The 17,368-nt window shown below is 45.1% G+C and overlaps 1 protein-coding gene across 11 annotated transcripts in view; it reads left to right on the top strand.

The window, feature by feature from the left end:
• The first annotated feature begins 15,332 nt into the window (after window positions 1–15,332).
• The window catches only part of LOC140425059 (poly(rC)-binding protein 3), a 377,151-nt gene continuing 375,115 nt past the window's right edge, over window positions 15,333–17,368 (top strand). For all 11 annotated transcript variants that reach the window (XR_011947754.1, XM_072508887.1, XM_072508882.1 and 8 more), the window contains exon 1: window positions 15,333–15,754. The gene's annotated coding sequence lies outside the window, so the exon portion shown is untranslated. The remainder of the gene's footprint in view (window positions 15,755–17,368) is intronic.

The raw sequence follows: 17,368 nt of genomic DNA, 5'->3' as shown, positions 1-17,368 counted from the left end.
CACAATGTAACTAGATAACACCGGCATCGGGTGAAGCATACAGCGGTGCAGTGTTAATGAGGTCAGTCCACAAGAGGGTTGTTTAGAAGTCTGGTGACAGCGGGGAAGAAGCTGTTTTTGAGTCTGTTTGTGCATGTTCTGAGACTTTTGTATCTCCTGCCCGATGGGAGAAGTTGGAAGAATGAGTAGGCCGGGTGGGACGCGTCTTTGATTCTGCTGCCCGCTTTCCCCAGGCAGTGGGAGGGGTAGATGGAGTCAATGGATGGGAGGCAGGTTTGTGTGATGGACTGGGCTGTGTTCATGACTCTCTGAAGTTTCTTGCAATCTTGGGCCAAGCAGTTGCCATACCAGGCTGTGATGCAGTCAGATAGGGTGCTTTCTATGGTGCATCTGTAAAAGTTGGTAAGAGTTAATGTGGACATGCCAAATTTCCATAGTTTCCTGAGGAAGTAGAGGCGCTGTTGTGCTTTCTTGGTGGTAGCGTCGACGTGGGTGGACCAGGACAGATATTTGGAGATGTGTACCCCTAAGAATTTGAAACTGCTAACCATCTCCACCTCGCCCCATTGATGCTGACAGGGGTGTGTACAGTACTTTGCTTTCTGAAATCAATGACCAGCTCTTTACTTTTACTGGCATTGAGGGAGAGATTGTTGTCACTGCACCACTCCAGTAGGTTCTCTATCTCCCTCCTGTATTCTGACTCGTCGTTATTTGAGATCCGGCCCACTATGGTCATATCATCAGCAAACTCGTAGATGGAGTTGGAACCAAATTTTGCCACGCAGTCGTGTGTGTACAGGGAGGATAGTCGGGGGCTAAGTACGCAGCCTTGCGGGGCCCCGATATTGAGTACTATCGTGGAGGAGGTGCTGTTGCTTATTTTTACTGATTGTAGTCTGTGAGTGAGAATCTCAGACATCAGTATTTAATCTAGGCTGATATGCCAATGTTACACTGAGGGCAGATAGTATATTTGGAAGTGTTGACATTTAGGTAAGATGTTTTTTTCAAACAAATTTTATTCAAAACATTACCAAATTCTTATATACCATAAGACATAGGAGCAGAATTAGGCCACTCGGCCCATCGAGTCTGCTCCGCCATTCAATCATGGCTGATATTTTCTCATCCCCATTCTTCCCATAACCCCAGATCCCCTTATTAACCAAGAGGATGCAAAGGCATAACTATATTGTTATAACCTGCCTGCTTACCACTGGCTGGGGACTAATGACAATCCCACAATCCTGTGGGAGTATGAGCTTCCCCAATGAGGGTGGCGGAGAAATCATTAGCAGACTCCCTGCATAAATAAAGCTGGCCAGTTTGGAACCAGCAGGAAGGAGTGAGCAGCAAGGGAAGTTGCTGCTGTAATATATAATATATATATATATATATATATATATAAATATATATATGTGTTATTGTAAATAAATGTTATTTCTTTGTATCCTTAAAACTCATGCTGGATTCTTCGTGGCCCTCACAAAACTGGGCGACGAGGTTTAAAGTGAATAGCTGCCTACACTGCTGAAGCCACCTCCCTGGATTTTTGTTGGATACAGGTTGGAAGTTGTTTTCAATTACACCATGCCTCTGTATGGACGTTTGGATGTTTTTGATGCTGCGCTGGAAAGCTGGAACCAGTCCGCACAACGGATGCGTTACTATTTCCGGGCAAACAACATCACCGAAAACGAGTGCCAGGTGGTCATATTGCTCACTGCCTGTGGCCGCATAGGTTTGGGGTGATTAGGAGCCTTACGTACCCAGCTGCGCCGGACACCAAAACTTTTGATGAACTTGTGAACTTAGTGGGGCAGCATTTTAACCCAACCCCGTCCACGATAGTCCAACGTTACCGGTTTAATACTGCTGAGAGGACCCTAGGAGAATCCCTTGCCGACTTTCTATCCAGGCTACACAGGATTGTGGAGTACTGTGACTATGGTGAGACCTTGTCAGAAATGTTACGCAACCGTTTGGTTTGCGGCATTAACAATGCGGCCACCCAGAGAAATTTGTTAGCTGAGCCGACATTGACTTTCCAACAGGCCATTCAAATAGTATTGTCCCGAGAGAGCACAGAACGAGGAGTGCAGGAGCTACAGGGAATGGAGGTGCATATCTTGGGGCGCAATCCCTTCCATCCGAAAGTGTCCCCACGCACCCCTGCGGGAGCTTGGGCGAGGCGACGTCCGGATCGACGCCAGTGGCCGTCGGACATTCCTCCCCAAAGGGAGCCTTCTCCAGAACCAATGGATGAGGCGCCATGTCCGTGTCAGGCCTGTAGACGCTGACCCCGTCGCGGACGCCGATCCTGGGGGCGCCAGAGTCACCGTCGTTCCGACCAAAACTGGGACCAACCATGTGGATGAACCTGCGGTGACTACTTCCGAGGACGTGGAGACGGAGGATGACTGCCTGCAGCTGCATTGTGTGGCAGCTCCCCGTGTGGCCCCCATTAAGGTGACAGGACGGGTCAATGGTCACGCACTTGAGATGGAGTTGGACACTGGTGCAGCGGTCTCCGTGATCGCGCAGAGGACATTCGACTGCATCAAGCAGGGTATACAAACCCTTACATTAACCGACTCACAGGCCAGGTTGGCCACCTACACGGGGGAACCACTGGACATTGCAGGAACTACGATGACCCCTGTTTTTTATGGATGCCAGGAGGGGCATTTCCCACTTATCGTGGTGCGCGGCCATGGGCCCAGCCTGTTGGGTCGGGACTGGTTGCGCCATTTGCGGTTGCAGTGCCAGCACATCCTCCAAACAGGTTCTGGACGGTTGACTGAGGTGCTAGGACGACACCCAGATGTATTCCAGCCCGGTTTGGGGAAAATAAAAGGGGCCGTAGCCCGTATCCAAGCCGAACCAGGAGCCATGCCACGCTATTTCCGGGCGCGCCCGGTGCCTTACGCCTTGCTCGAGAAGGTAGAAGGGGAGCTCACTCATTTGGAGACTTTGGGTTCATTTATCAGGCCCGTTCGTTTCGCTGACTGGGCAGCACCAATTGTACCTGTAATGAAGCCAGATGCCACAGTTCGCTTGTGCGGCGATTATAAACTTACAGTGAATACAGCTTCTCGACTCGACCGATATCCAATGCCTCACATAGAGGATCTCTACGCGAAGCTTGCAGGCGGACCCTCGTTCACAAAATTAGATATGAGTCTTGCCTACCTACAGTTGGAGCTGGACCCTGCCTCCCGGCCATATGTAACGATTAATACACACTGGAGCCTGTATGAATATACACGTTTGCCCTTTGGAGTATGCTCTGCCTGCATTATTTTTCAACGCGTTATGGAGGGCATTTTGAGAGGTTTACCGCGTGTTGCTGTCTACTTAGATGACGTTTTGATCGTCGGAGGGCCCCACACCTCAGGAAGGACATACTGGCACTGGAGCGGGTCCAGCTGAGATTCACACGGATGATCCCAGGAATGGTAGGCCTAACATACGATGAACATCTGAGGATCCTGGGATTATATTCATTGGAGTTTAGGAGGTTGAGGGAAGATCTAATAGAAACTTACAAGATAATGAATGGCTTAGATAGGGTAGACGTAGGGAAGTTGTTTCCATTAGCAGAGGAGACTAGGACCCGGGGGCACAGCCTTAGAAGAAAAGGGAGTCACTTTAGAACAGAGATGAGGAGAAATTTCTTCAGCCAGAGAGTGGTGGGTCTGTGGAATTCATTGCCACAGAGGGTGGTGGAGGCCAGGACGTTGAGTGCCTTTAAGACAAAAGTTGATAAATTCTTGATTTCTCGAGGAATTAAGGGCTATGGAGAGAGAGCGGGTAAATGGAGTTGAAATCAGCCATGATTGAATGGTGGAATGGACTCGATTGGCCGAATGGCCTTACTTCCGCTCCTATGTCTTATGGTCTTATGGAGCAGGAACATTTGGAAAATTTGGAGGCTGTCCTTAGACGTTTTTTGGAGGCTGGAGTCCGTTTACGTTGCACAAAGTGCGTCTTTCAGGCGAAGGAAGTAGTCTACCTGGGTTATCAGGTGGACCGCGAAGGTTTGCACCCCGTCGCAGAGAAGGTGCGCGCGATTCAACAGGCGCCCGCCCCGACTGACACCTCGCATCTTCGTTCTTTTCTTTGCCTCGTAAACTATTACGGGAAGTTCCTCCCACTCTGGCAACTATGCTGGCCCTGTTGCACCTTCTGCTAAAGAAGAATCACACCTGGGTTTGGGGTCAGCCGCAAGAAACTGCTTTCCGGCGGGTAAAACAACAATTGTCGTCGTCTGGGTTACTAACCCACTATGCTCCTGGGAAGCCTTTGCTCGTCGCATGTGATGGATCCCCGTATGGCATTGGGGCCGTCCTGTCCCACAAGATGGAGAACGGGGCCGAGCGGCCGATAGCTTTCGCCTCCCGCACATTGACTGCAGCGGGAAAAAAGTACACTCAGATCGAGAAGGAGGGTCTGGCATTGGTCTTTGCGGTGAAACGATTCGACCAGTATGTGTATATCCGCCACTTCACTATCATGACTGATCATAAGCCTCTGCTGGGACTTTTCAGAGAAGATAAGCCAATACCGCCCATTGCTTCCGCACGGATCCAGCGCTGGGGCTTGTTGCTCGCTGCATACGAGTATTCTCTGGAGCACAAACCTGGAACACAGATAACGAATGCCGACGCACTGAGCCGATTGCCTTTATCGACCGGCCCCATGTCGACCCCCATGACCGATGAGGTGGTTGCAACCCTAAATTTTATGGACACCTTGCCTGTCACGGTATCACAGATCCGTGAGTGGATCCAGTTGGAGCCAGTCCTGTCAAAGGTTCGGCACATAGTCCTGTATGGTGGGTGTCATGTGAGAGTACCTTTAAGACATGGATGTTTAAGCAATGTACCTTTAAGAAAACAGTGATGTCAGAGAGTGGGTGGAGCTGAGCTCAGGTCAGCCATTTTGAAGTTTCAGTTTGGAGGAAAAGAGCTTGGGGAGTGTCTGTGTTTTGCAGTGAGCTGGATTTGCTGTGATCTCTGCCATGAAAGATTATCTCTGGATCATTTGGGTGATTTAAACTCATAATAGTAAAGCCTTTAACCTGATGTGGTACTGTTTAAAGGTGTTAAGTCTCTTGGAAGTTTGAAGGAACATTTTGTGGAATTATTTACTGTTGTAAAATTTTCAGAGTTATCTTTGAAGTAAGGGGTGTTAAGAGATCCAATGTTTATTTAAGATGTTAAGTTGTTTTGTGTTTAAAAACCCACGTGTCCATAATTGTAATCCCACACCTAGGGAACAAGCTGTGTGCTAGGAAAAGCAACACATACATTAAAGGGGGAGGTTGGTTGAACTCCATGATACATTTTGGGGTTCTGAAAACGCCTCGCCCATAACAATTGAGGGCTCGAGGGGGATAAAAGTCTATCTATTGGATTGCCTTTTGTGAACTTAAAGATAGTGAAGGTTTGTTGCTTTTCCAGTGTGGTATTTTAGTTTAAGTGGGGAGAGTGTTGTGAACAATGGCTCTTTCAGAGGCTCAGAAGTTTTGGGGGTGGAGACTGTCACATGCAGTACTTTACAGACAGAGACGAAAAGTAGACTGTTGGGTCTGGCAAAAACATTGCAGTTAACATTACCTGACAAAATGCGAAAAGGTGAGATAATTATGGCGGTGGTTAAGTTGCCTGAGATAGAGTTTGAATCATGGGAAATGGCAAAAATTCAGTTGCAAATTAAACAAATGTAACATGAGAAAGAATTAAAGAGCCTTGAATACGAAAGAGAGAGAGAGGAAATAGAAAGAGATAGAGAGGAAAAGAAAAGGAGGGAGAAGAAAGAAACAAAGAAAGGGAAAAAGAGAGAGTTTGAACTTCGGCAAATGGCTCTGAAACATGAAAATCAGTTAAAATTGGCAGACACAAAGGGACACGTACAGTTGGAGGAGACGGATGAGGATAATGAGGCAGAGTGTCATAGTCGAAGACGTGATGGGGTCTATTTAAATATGTCCAAGCATTGCCAAGGTTTGACGAGAAGGAGGTAGAAGCCTTTTTCATTTCATTTGAGAAGCTAGCTAAACAAATGCAATGGCCACAGGACATGTGGGTATTACTGATTCAAACAAAGCTGGTAGGTAGGGCTAGTGAAGTGTTTGCATCACTACCGGAGGAGGTATCAGGAACGTATGAGGTGGTGAAGAAATCCATCTTAAGTGCATATGAGCTAGTGCCTGAAGCTTACATACAAAGGGTTTAGAAATGTAAGGAAAGAATTTGGTCAAACAAACATGGAGTTTGAAAGGGTCAAACAGAGTAATTTTGACAGGTGGATAAGGGCTTTGAAAATAGACCAAACGTATGAAGCTCTCAGAGAAATTATACTTTTGGAGGAGTTTAAAAATTAAATTCCTGATGTCGTGAGAACTCATGTGGAAGAACAGAGAGTTAAAACTGCGAGATTAGCAGCGGAAATGGCAGATGATTATGAATTAGTTCATAAATCAAAGATTGGTTTCCGACATCAGTTTCAGCCGGTGAGGGATGGAAACTGGGGACATGAGAAATACTCAAGTGGTAAAGGCAAAGGTGATCTGATGGGAGACAATAAAGAGAGTGTACCTCAGATTAAAAAAGAAATCCAGGAGGGTGGAAATGAAATGAAAAGTTTCAGATGTTTTCACTGTAATAAACTAGGCCATGTAAAGTCACAGTGTTGGTGGTTGAATAAAAGCACTGGGAAGGCTGATGTGGTAAACAGGATAAGACAGTGGGGTTTGTTAGTGGTAAAGGAAAGCCCAAGGGAAGCGAAGGAGGTACAAACGATTGTACAGCCTGTTCAAGAAGTAATTGTTAAGAAGGTGCCTGCTGTACTTAAAGAATTTACTTGTGTGGGTAAAGTTTACTCATGTGTATCAGGAGGTAAAGAAGTCACAATTTTAAGAGATACATGGGCGAGTCAATCTTTAATGGTAAGAGATGAGGAATTATGTAGTTTGGGAAGAATGTTGCCAGAAAAGGTGGTGATATGTGGAATTCAGGGTGAGAGGAGTAGCGTTCCAATATATAAGGTAAGGTTGGAAAGTCCAGTGAAGAGTGATGAAGTGGTAGTAGGAGTAATAGAGAAACTATCTTGTCCAGGAATACAGTTTATCTTGGGTAATGATATAGCTGGATCGCAGGTGGAAGTGATGACTACTGTGGTTGATAAGCCAGTGGAAAATCAGACAACTGAAGGGTTGAAGGACGAATATCATGGGATTTTTCCGGATTGTGTAGTAACAAGGTCGCAAAGTCACAGGTTAAGACAAGAGGAGAAATCAAAGAGTGAGGATGAAGTAGAAGTGCAATTACCAGAAACGGTTTTTGATCAGATGGTTGAAAAAGAACAAGAACAGATGGAGGATGAGGCAGATATTTTTAGTTCAGGAAAATTGGCGGAGTTACAACAGAAAGATGTAGAACTAAAATAGATATATCAGAAAGCATATATGGAAGAGGAATCTGAAAGTGTACCAGAGTGTTATTACCGTAAAAATGATGTCTCGATGAGAAAATGGAGACCTGTACATATGCAGACGGATGAAAAGTGGGCAGACGTTCATCAAGTAGTATTGCCGGTAGGGTATAGAAAGGAGGTGTTGCGAGTTGCGCATGAGGTACCAGTGGGAGGTCATTTGGGGATAAGGAAAACTTAAGCTAAAACCCAGAAACATTTTTATTGGCCTGGACTACATAAAGATGTAGTTAAATTTTGTCAATCATGTCACACATGTCAAGTGATAGGGAAACCTCAAGCAGTGATAAAACCAGAGCCCTTAATACCCATTCCAGCATTTGAGGAACCTTTTACGAGGGTCATAATTGATTGTGTAGGACCGCTTCCTAAAACAAAAAGTGGGAATCAATATCTTTTGACTATAATGGATGTGTCTACGAGGTTTCCAGAGGCCATTACAGCTAAAAGGATTGTGGAGGAGTTACTTGAATTCTTTACTAGATATGGACTACCCACAGAAATACAATCGGATCAAGGATCAAATTTTACCTCAAGTTATTCAAAGAAGTTATGGATAGCTCAGGAATAAAACAATTTAAATCAACTGCGTACCACCCAGAATCACAGGGAGCATTAGAAAGGTGGCGTCAGACATTAAAGACAATGTTGAGGGCGTATTGTCAAGATTATCTAGAGGATTGGGATAAAGGAAATCTATTCGTATTGTTTGCAATTAGGGATGCACCTAATGAGTCTACCAAATGTAGTCCTTTTGAACTAATTTTTGGTCATGAAGTAAGAGGACCACTTAAATTGATTAAGGCAAACTTGGTGGGTGAGAAATCCTGAAATTGCACTATTAGATTACGTGTCAAATTTTAGGGAACAATTAAATAGAGCAGGTGAATTGGCTAGACAACATTTGAAAGTTGCACAAAATGTGATGAAACAGGTAGCGGACAAGAAATCCAAAGTTCGTAGTTTTGCCAGTGGGGATAAAGTTTTAGTGTTGTTACCAGTGGTAGGTGAGCCTTTAAAAGCTAGGTTTTGTGGACCGTATCAGATTGAAAGGAAATTAAGTGAGGTGAATTATGTGGTAAAAACACCAGATAGAAGGAAGACTCACCGAGTGTGTCATGTGAATATGTTTAAAAGATACTTTGAAAGGGAAGGAGAGAAAAAGGAGGTTTTAATGATGCTAACTCAGTGACAAACCAAATCCAGATGACTGTGATTTTGACATACCTCAAATTAAATTGGAAAATGAGGATGGTCTCAAAAATTGTTAAGTTATCTTCCAGAGGAAAAACGAACTGACCTGAAAGAGTTATTGATATCACATGGGCAAGTTTGTGGAGATACATTGGGAAGTACTAAAATGGCTACACATGATGTAGATGTGGGAAATGCTGTTCCTATCAAACAACATCCATATAGACTTAACCCTTTAAAATTGGCACAGGTTAATGAAGAGATTGAAAGTATGCTTAAAAATGGCATAATTGAAATGGGTTGCTGCCAATGGAGTTCACCCATAGTGATGGTACCTAAACCAGATGGTACCCAATGGTTGTGTGTGGACTATCGAAAGGTGAATGCAGTTACAACACCGGACTCTTATCCTATCCCACGTTTGGAGGATTGCATTGAGAAAGTGGGACAATCCACTTTTATTTCCAAATTGGATTTACTGAAAGGTTACCGGCAAGTACCTTTATCTGAAAGGGCAAAGGAGATTTCAGCTTTTGTGACTCCAGATGGTATATACCAGTTCAAAGTTATGCCATTTGGTGTGAAAAACGCCCCAGCAACATTTCAACGGTTAACTAATACAGTTGTTTCAGGATTACCCAATTGTGCGGTATACATCGACGATCTGGTAGTTTTCAGCCAGACATGGAAAGAACATTTAAAACATCCGAGGGAGTTATTCGATCGACTTCAGGAGGTGGGTTTGGTGATAAACCTAGCCAATGTTGAATTTGGAAAAGCCCAAGTCACTTTCTTTGGCCATACAATCGGACAGGGTCGACTGGTCCCACGGGATGTGAAAACAAAAGTTATTGGGGAGTTTCTGATACTCTCGACACAACGGGAAATAATACGATTTCTTGGTATGAGTGAACTTTACTGGAAATTTGTACCAAATTTTAGCAGTGTGGTGGCTCCACTGACGGACTTGCTCAAGAAACGTAACAAATTCCAGTGGACAGCGGAGTGTCAACAGGCATTTGACGGCCTGAAGGCTGTGTTAACCACTGCTCCTGTGTTAGTCATCCCAAATTATACCAAACCCTTCAAAGTGGCGGTTGATGCGAGCGACGTGGGCGTAGGTGCGGTGCTTCTACAAGACATTGACAAAGGGCTAGAGCGGCCTGTTGGTTATTTTTCAAAGAAATTGAATTCTCACCAGAAAACGTATTCGACGATTGAGAAGGAGACTTTGAGTTTGGTGCTGGCTTTGCAATATTTTCACATTTATGTGACCAGCAATCCATCTGACACCATTATATATACTGATCATAATCCTTTGACGTTTTTGGAGCGATTCCGGAATAACAATACAAGGCTGTTTCGCTGGAGTTTATTGTTACAGCCATTTCATTTAAAAATAGTACATGTGGCAGGACGGGAAAATGTGATAGCCGATGCTTTGTCACGAATCTGGTCAATTGAGAAGGTTTTTGGTTGGAGGAAGAAGAACAAAGAAAAATGGACTACATTATTATACCTGTTTGAGTGTGTTGTTTTCTTTAAATGAAAATGTATATTTACTGTGTGCATTTCTTAGTGGATGGTGCAAAAGTGAAAAATGAAACCATCTTGAAGTTGATGGGTTTATTTTTTTTTCTTGTGGGGAGGTGTCATGTGAGAGTACCTTTAAGACATGGATGTTTAAGCAATGTACCTTTAAGAAAACAGTGATGTCAGAGAGTGGGTGCAGCTGAGCTCAGGTCAGCCATTTTGAAGTTTCAGTTTGGAGGAAAAGAGCTTGGGGAGTGTCTGTGTTTTGCAATGAGCTGGATTTGCTGTGATCTCTGCCATGAAAGACTATCTCTGGATCATTTGGGTGATTTAAACTCATAATAGTAAAGCCTTTAACCTGATGTGATTCTGTTTAAAGGTGTTAAGTCTCTTGGAAGTTTGAAGGAACATTTTGAGGAACATATTTACTGTTGCAATATTTTCTGAGTTATCTTTGAAGTAAGGGGTGTTAAGAGATCCAATGTTTATTTAAGATGTTAAGTTGAGTTCATGGAATAAACAGTGTTTTGTGTTTAAAAACCCACGTGTCTATAATTGTAACCCCACACCTAGGGAACAAGCTGTGTGCTAGGAAAAGCAACAAATACATTAAAGGGAGAGGTTGGTTGAACTCCATGATACAGTTTGGGGTTCTGAAAACGCCTCGCCTATAACACTCATACATCGTGAACAAGCTTTGGGGAGTCAGGAGGCAAGTTACTTGCCACAGGATTCCTAACTGCTAAATTGCTCCAATTCTCCTTGCTTACCCGATATGATATTTAAAATTCACATGAATGCATATAAGGTTTTATATTTTAAATTCTACAATTATACTATATATAGGGAACAAGCTGTGTGCTAGGAAAAGCAACAAATACATTAAAGGGGGAGGTTGGTTGAACTCCATGATACATTTTGGGGTTCTGAAAATGCCTTGCCCATAACATGGGTAGCACAGACAGCGGGCATTTTCCTCCAAGCTGTCAGAATTCAGCGTGGAAGACGGCATCCTCTTGTGGGGGACGTGATTGTTCCGGAAAAAGGAAAGGAGCTGAAACTAAGAGACTTGCACAATGGACATCCAAGTGTGACCAAAATGAAAATGTTGGTCCGGAGTTATGTCTGGTGGCCAGGCCTCGACACTGACATTGAGAAGGTGGCCCCAATCTGCTCCATTTGCCAGGAGCATCAGAAGCTTCCGCCGGTCGCGCCCCTACATCACTAGGAATGGCCAGGGCGGCCTTGGGCGCGCTTGCATGCGGATTTCGCCGGCCCTTTTCAAGGATCCATGTTCCTTCTATTAATCGATGCCCAGTCTAAATGGCTAGAGGTGCATAATTTGATAGGCACAACGTCCTGCGCAACAATCGAGAAGATGCATTTGTCTTTTAGTACGCATGGCCTCCCCGAGGTGTTGGTCATGGACAATGGCACTCCGTTCACAAGTGAGGAGTTTGCGAGGTTCATGAAGATGAACGGCATATGCCATATCCGCACTGCCCCGTACCACCCAGCTTCAAATGGGTTGGCAGTGCAGACATTCAAACGAGGCCTAAAGAAGCAGTCTTCCGGGTCGATGGACACGAGACTGGCTCGTTTTTTGTTTTCATATAGGACCACCCCCCATGCGGTGATTGGGGTAGCTCCCGCAGAACTCCTAATGGGCCAGAGACTATGCACCCACTTTAGCATGGTTTTCCCGGACATTGGCGCAAAAGTACGCTGCACACAAGAACGGCAGGGACATGGTTTTTCTTGGCATCGGCCGATTCGGCAGTTTGCACCCGGTGACCCAGTGTTCGTTTGGTATTTTGCTGGTGGTGCCCAGTGGGTCCCTGGCGTAATCTTTCGGCAAATGGGACCTATCTCTTACCAGGTGCAAGCCCACGGTTGTCTCCAGCGCAAACATGTAGACGACGTTCCGTCCAGAAGACTATCCCTTACAAAGATTCCCTGCCCCCGGAGCTCATTTCTACAGCCACAGAGACCAGACACAATGGAAGGTATTTCTCACAATCTTCCTCTGGTGCCTCACTCAAAGCCTGCGCCGGTCATTACAGAAGCGTGCGGAGATAGAGATAGCGAGATGATGGAGGCAGCAGACTCCGACTCCGAGATGGAAACACAGGACGCCTCAGAGGGGGAATCATCGGGCCCAAGGCCCGTGGATGTACAACCATTACGCCGTTCATCACGGAAGCGCCGGTCTCCGACTCGTTACACGCCGCCCGATCCAGCGCCTCGTGCAAATGGAGTCTGGCCTGCGGCAAAACGAGTCCGACACCCTCCTTCGCCAGGGACTTCGGTGGATTCCTTGGACTTTGGGGGGGGGGGGGGATGTTATAACCTGCCTGCTTACCACTGGCTGGGGACTAATGACAATCCCACAATCCTGTGGGAGTATGAGCTTCCCCAATGAGGGGGGCGGAGAAATCATTAGCAGACTCCCTGCATAAAGCTGGCCAGTTTGGAACCAGCAGGAAGGAGTGAGCAGCAAGGGAAGTTGCTGCTGCTGCTGCTGTATATATGTTATTGTAAATAAATGTTATTTCTTTGTATCCTTAAAACTCGTGCTGGATTCTTCGTGGCCCTCACAAAATATATCAGTTTTTCATTTTTATTTTAACAAAGTAACAGCAACAACCCTAAATACCCTATTCCTCCCCTCAGCCTATCTTCCCTCCCTTAACCCCCCCCCCCCACCCCATCCCCCTAAGGGTATATTTAATCTTCTCCAATTGCAGGAATTCTACCAGGTTACTCAATCATTCCAAGGCTCTGGGTGGCACCACCGACTTCCACCCACGCAGGACTCGCCTCCGGGCAACCAAAGAGGAAAGGCCTTACCCCTCTCAAGGAGCTCTAGGGCAGTGTTTTTCAAACTTTTTTTCTGGGGACCCATTTTTACCAACTGGCCAACCTTCGGGACCCAACCTGGCCGACCTTCGCGACCCATGCCGGTTGACCTTCGCGACCCACACCAGCCGACCTTCGGGACCCACGCCGGCCAACATGCGCGTCCCACCATTTTCTCTTACCTTGTTTGTTGCAGACAAAAATGGAGGAAACGGTTTTGGGTCCCCGAAGACTATCCCTTTGGCCCCCTGAACTTGGAAAAAAAGAAGGCTGCGGCCATATATTTTAAAAAATGCGGTCGCACAACGCATGCGTGCCTGATCATCGGTGCACATGCACAGTTTTGTGCATGCGCACCGATGATCGGGCACACATGCACAGTGCGGCCAAATTTTTAAAATCTGTTCCTGGCCATTTTGAATGCAGCTCGCAGCTGGCATTATTAAAAGCTGGCGGCTGCAGCTGTTGCGCGCGATTTGCACGATCTGGAGCGCCGCAACGGACGGCTCCGCAACCCTCCCGACACCCGCCACCCACCTGCAGTCGCGCCCCTGAGTTTTACAATGCCTGGGTTTGAAAGTTAAGGATCCAGTTGCAGGGTGAGGAGCCAAGTCCTAGGTTTTGGAGCTTTGATATGAGCTTGGCTGCGATTATGTTGTTGAAGGCAGAGCTGTAGTCAATAAATAGTAGTCTGATGTAGGAGTCCTTGTTGTCGAGATGCTCTAGTGCCAGGGAGATGGCGTCTGCTGTGGACGGTTGCGGCGGTATGAGAATTGCAGTGGATCAAGGCGTTCTGGGAGTATGGAGGTGATGCGCTTCGTGACCAACCTGGCAAGTTGGGCCATTTCTTTACATGCAGGAATTTATGGATTCCTTGGGAACAACTGGTCATGGTCAATCTTGTGTTGAATCTCCCTGAAGTTGCTGTTTGGCACCCCATCAGTTCATAGCTATCCTTAGTAACCTTGATAGTCGACAAATACACAAGGATTAGACCCTGAAAGGTTATAACATTGTCTCAGCCAGCAGTGAGATCAATATTTCTGCCAGATGCTGTTCAGAAAGATGTCTGCTCCAAGAACAGACAGATAACAAGTATGTGTGTAGGTTTCATGAAATGCAAGTAATTTCCCAGGAATAGAAAATTAGCAGGGCGGTTACTGTTTTGCTACTGGGATATTATTGCAACAGTATATTAGCTCCTCTGTTGGTATTTTGGCAGTAATTTTAAAAAAAATATTATAAATTGGTACCTCTTTTGTCATAATGGTGATTAAAGTGTTAAACTGACGAATGATTTAACTGTGCGCCTTGAATTTTCTCCATAATTGTACGGACATGCATAAACTGCATCCAAACAAATTAACTGGTTTAAAAATTCACGGGACGTTAGTGAGTAGTCATGCGTACATCTAAATCTTCTCAAGCTATCGATCCCTCCACCCATAAAACTGGCCAGGTTCAGATACGAGCTTCCCGCAATTGCGTTTGCAGTAGGTTTATTTTCTGTGAATGTTTATTGCATTTCTGAGCGCTCTGAAAAGTTATTCTCACTCTGATAGGCAGTTTATTTTAATAAATGTGTCTGGCATTCGTGACATTAATAACGGAAACATTTCCCTGATTGCTTGCGGGTTCTTATTGAACATGTTTGCCTCTTGTGCGTGAACGGGGGTTGAATGAATCGAAATTTAATGTTCACACTTTAAAATAATATAGGTATGAGTTTGACTTCTCTTGAGCGATAACTGTCTAAGCCGCTTTAGATCCATTTTGTATCTGGGGATTATTCTAATTAGATTGGCAAGGAATTGCCGTGTTTTGATCGGCAGAATATCTTTGGGATGGGGATGGAGCCAGGGGGTGGGGGGAACTTTTCGGTTCTAACTTTCTGGATGCGGCCCGTTCAGGAAATTCGCCACCAAGCGAAGTGTTGCTGTTATCCCTGTGCTGTCAGTACGAAGACAAGGTTACTCCTCGCCGTGGTCGCTATTATTAGTGAGCACTAATAGTTACCAATAATGTTGTGACCATCCCCAACTTCTGACTGACTGGGTCACAGTTACCGTTAATGCTGACGGCCGGGCGCCTCGTGGCCGCGCTCGCGCTCCGCAAGGTGACCGTTGGCCCGCGCGCGCCCTGTCCCCTGTGACGGGCCGGGTACCGGGCCGGGCGGTGAGGAGGCGGTATCCCTCCGCCAATGACAGTGAAAGCGAGTCATTGCGCGTGCGCGGAGCCGGAGCGCAGTCTGGCCAGAGGGTGGCTGCGAGTGAAAGTGGGGCTCAGGAGAGGTGCAAGTCACTGCACACTCCCATCCATCCCGCTCTCCCGGCAGGCAGTTACAATCTCAGCTGCAAAAGACGTCAGACACCGAGCACAGAGAAAAAAAAGAAACCACGGCCTCGGGCTCATCTTGCATCGATCTTCGCCTATGTAGAGGAGAAAGGAAAGAAGGTGTCAGAAAAGGAGCAAAGAACGAAATATTTGTGTGTTACCTGGGTGATTCCTGACTTGTAGTGTGGCCTGATTAAAATCCCCGAATTCCCTCCTTCGCTTTCCTTCAGTCCGAACCCTGTCTTGTATCTTAATCATCATCTCCGCACCCTCCTGCTCTGACCCTCTACGTTTGCATCCCCCCCAAAAAACCCTCCTCTGTATTCTCGCCCAGGTGAGTTTGTCTTTTCATCACTCTCCTTTTATTTTTTGTGGAAGCGGGTAGTGTGTACTTTTAAAGGGCTTCGATTGCATTTCCATTCCAAGTAAACAGCAGTTTTCTTTCCGTGCAGCCTCAGCATCATGCAAAGGTTCCGGGATGCAGCTTTTAGAGAAAGTGAGCAGCCAGAGAGAGCTTGGTGTGTGATTTGGGGAAGGGCGACAACATACCTTTACTCTTGATGTAACTTGCGTGTTCTTTCGAGAAAGCGGAGGGAAAGATGTTCGTGCGCCTGAAATGTTGCAAATTCGTAAAATTTCCAGTAAATGTCGCTTTCAGGGAACTTTACAAATTTCAGTTACTTTACTGTTTATCCATCCTGGGCGCTCAGTTGGTTAGCTGAATCTAGTCGGAAACTGAAGGGGAATTTCCACACAAGGCAAAAAGCTTGGTTAGATTTCGCAGTTTGGTTTTGCAAATTCGAGTTTTATAAGCCGTGTTAGAATTGTTATTTGTTTTAGTCCGATTATTTACATTTTATGAAGGACCTACTACTGATGGTCATGTCGGGATTATTAATGGCTTTGATTCACCTTTTTACAACCTTCTTAAATGCATTTCGAGTTTAGTTGATCATACTTTAATTTCCCTAGTTTAAAAGCTTGGAGTATTCCCACAAATATCGACAACGTAACTTTACTCTGTATAACTAGAATACATTTATTGAACGATTTCTTACTCTAAAATATCATAGAACCATTAGACCTTAGCATCCTGCGAGCAGTTTTACTTCAAGCATGGTTATAATTTAAAGAGTGAATTGTAATGATACCAAAAGGCGAAAGGAATTAAAAACGAGTACTTTTTCGTTATATATGTTGCAAACCGTATTTCAAAGGATTAATTCCTTACGAGTGTAAATTTTATTTTACACTAATCAATCGATTTTGTCCGGTGTGGCGACAGAAGGATGTGGCGCCTTTTTCCTTCCACTTTTTCAGTATTTAGTATATCCCTTGACAGGTACAATTTAGTTGTTTTTTATTTAATTAAAGTTCCAATCTAGAACCATGTTTCAGGAGAAACGTGATATACTTTTCCTCTTCCCGCAACGCCTGCAGAAAATTTCAAATAATAATCATTAAAATCCTAAAATTGTATTTTAACCCGCATGAAAGAAATTGTATCAAGAAAGGACAACGGGTCTCCAGGATTAATTTAATAATCCATGTAACATTAATCATATTTTTGAAGCAGGGTAGCATTTTGCTACCTTAGTGATTCAGAATTCTTGCTTGCCAGCATAATTTTAACACAGCCTTCAGCAGTACTTTAATAATTGATGTGGCTACTTTAGACCTAATAGAGAGCACTGTAATTGGCTGCAACAGCTGGCATTTGGTGGTAGAGTAGTGACCACTGTACAAAGATAGACTAGAGCATCCATCTGTTGCCAGGTTGGGTGCTAATTAGGAAGAATGCCTAAAGTACTCAAATTACATTCACTATAAAACAGAGCTGTTGTAACATAGCAATGCTTGCAGATCAGACTTTTAAATCCTTAGGCGTGTGGTAGAAAGGTGTTTTCACCTTTCAGTTTAAAAAAAGGAAAGGATTGGATACAAATCT

Source organism: Scyliorhinus torazame, chromosome 6, assembly GCF_047496885.1.
Source record: "Scyliorhinus torazame isolate Kashiwa2021f chromosome 6, sScyTor2.1, whole genome shotgun sequence".
Classification (NCBI taxonomy): Eukaryota; Metazoa; Chordata; class Chondrichthyes; order Carcharhiniformes; family Scyliorhinidae; genus Scyliorhinus; species Scyliorhinus torazame.
Note: the sequence above shows the minus strand (reverse complement) of the source record. Positions and strands in the feature narration are given on the sequence as shown.